Raw genomic sequence first — 2,761 nt, 5'->3', positions numbered from 1 at the left:
TACCTTTCTAATATATATATATATATATATATATATATATATATATAGAGAGAGAGAGAGAGAGAGAGAGAGAGAGAGAGAGAGAGAGAGAGAGAGAGAGAGAGAGAGAGAGAGAGAATTTGCCATTTCCCGCATCTGCGAGGTAGCGTTAAGAACAGGACTGAGCCGTTGAGGGAATATCCTCACTTGGCCCCCTTCTCTGTTCCCTTTTTTTTTTTTTTTGAATAATAGAAAAAGAGAGGGGAGGATTTCCAACCCCCCGCTCCCTCCCCTTTTAGTCGCCTAAGACACGCAGGGAATACGTGAAGTATTCTTTCTCCCCTATCCCCGAGGAATTTGGGACGGAGTTTCGAAAACATAAGTTTTCGTTCGACCAAACATCCAGCGTTCTTCTCCCTCAGAGACCTTTGGTTCCTGAATATAAAGTTTGAGGAAAATATAATTTTTTTTCCCCTCCAGCTGGTTTATTCGCCACTGGAGAGCTGGCAGTGAAATTCTCCTTTGTATTTAGCAAACAGTGCCTTCCCTTGCTATCTGGTAAACCATGGAAAGTTCTGTGGGGCCTGGACGTGGAAAGGGAGCTGTGGTTTCGGTGCTTTATTACATGACAGCTAGAGACCGAGTGTGAACGAATGGGGCCTTTGTTGTCTTTTCCTAGCGCTACCTCGCACACATGAGGGGGGAAGGGGGTTGTTATTCCATGTGTGGCGGGGTGGCGATGGGAATAAATAAAGGCAGACAGTATGAATTGTGTACATGTGTATATATGTATATGTCTGTGTGTATATATACATGTGTACATTGAGATGTATAGGTATGCATATTTGCGTGTGTGGACGTGTATGTATATACATGTGTATGTGGTGGGTTGGGCCAGTCTTTCGTCTGTTTCCTTGCGCTACCTCGCTAACGCGGGAGACAGCGACAAAGCAAAATAAATATAAATAAAGAAGGAACAGAGAATTGGGCCAGGTGAGGGTATTCCCTCAAAGGCCCAGGCCTCTGTTCTTAACGCTACCTCGCTAATGCGGGACATGGCGAATAGTTTGAAAGAAAAAGAAAAAAAAAAAAAAAAAATATATATATATATATATATATATATATATATATATATATATATATATATATATATATACACACACACACACGTTTTGCGGAGGATATATATATATATATATATATATATATATATATATATATATATATATATATATATATATATATATATATATTACACTCAACAGAACTAAAAGTCACACGTGAACTCAGTGAGGGGTAAAGTTTCCTGGGATCTATTTTTTTCTCACAAAAGAAAGTGAAGAAGATTTGGAAAGGTTGAAGACGAACCAGTACAGGTCAGGCTTCAACTTTCTTATTTTTATTTATACCTCAGTAACTACGCTGACTTCCCCCAACCCCCCCCCCCCACACCCAAACACACACACACACACACACGAACATTCCTCCATGCCTTTTGTCAACGATTACACCATAAAACCTTTCCACTTATCATCAATCATTTAAGCCTTCCATTGCTTACGCATCCGATCCGTAGGTATTCATATGTCTGTGTCAGGTTGTCTTGAGAATGCTAACCCCACCTCTAGTGTAACATGAAAATAGCTAGCTACGCAGTTTAGACCTCAATTGCTGTCATATGTGACAGACATGTTCTGAGCATCACCAACGCTGTAATGACATACTGGGTAATAGTACACATTATTACCACTGGGATCACACACACACACACACACACACACACACAGAGTCTAAGTGTGAATGTATATGTGCATACATACATAAAGAGTACAAACATGGTGGATATAAACAAGGTTAAGAGACGGGGCAGCACGAGTGTGAAACTCTCTCCTCGTAACCCACAAATAGTAATCAAACAAGGGTCAGAATGGGTGAAAGTGAGAGTAGAGATGTCTTACGCACTTTCCTAACTTTTATCATATTTTCAGTTCCAGGCATCGCGGATATACATCGTTCTAACATCAGTAACCTTCAACTGTTCCCATCTTTTCGTAACGACGCTGTATGCCATTCCTCAGAAAGACAGACGGTAACTCCCTAAGCCCCAAAAAGAAAGTTTGTATAGGATACCTCGCAACCAAACGAACGTGCCCGAATGGAAATGTCGTTTAGGGTACATTTATATGGCGATTAATCGCTTTTCTTTCTTATAGAGTCGATTTCCAGTGCCACAAACACACACACACAAAAATACGACCACAAATTTATTTACAATACAAACAAAAGTAAAGAAATAATTCGTATATTTATAAAAGAAATTATCGTCACTCTGGCAGCCACCACCGGTCAGTTAAGTTTCTCTCATTTTTTTTTTTTTATCTCTTTTCCGATCGGGAGGGGTGGGAGGGGAGAGGGGGCAGGGATTGCTTAAAAGAACGTCTTTCATACACATCACTTTCTTCCAGAAGCAGGTCCTGCAATGGCCCCTGAGATGGTCTGTTGACATCGCACGATCAAAAAGGGGGAGGTCGTCCGCTCGTCACAACAGCCCGCAGGGTACGATAGCTTGAAGTCATATTGCAGCGGAGATGCGAATAGAAAAGGTAATGTGGCATATAGTCTTCTTGAGGAAGCGACACCTACGCATGGGGTTGAGAAAGTGCTTATTTTCCAGTACTTTTACACGAGATTCTGCCTTAAGGGCAGGCTGGAGCTGGCTGTTACGTCGAGCGAGTCGGGGGGGAGTGGTGTTTACGTCTTGTCGAGGGTTTTTGCATGCGAG

This window comes from Panulirus ornatus, chromosome 47, assembly GCF_036320965.1.
Source record: "Panulirus ornatus isolate Po-2019 chromosome 47, ASM3632096v1, whole genome shotgun sequence".
Lineage (NCBI taxonomy): Eukaryota > Metazoa > Arthropoda > Malacostraca > Decapoda > Palinuridae > Panulirus > Panulirus ornatus.
This window is presented reverse-complemented; position numbering follows the sequence as displayed.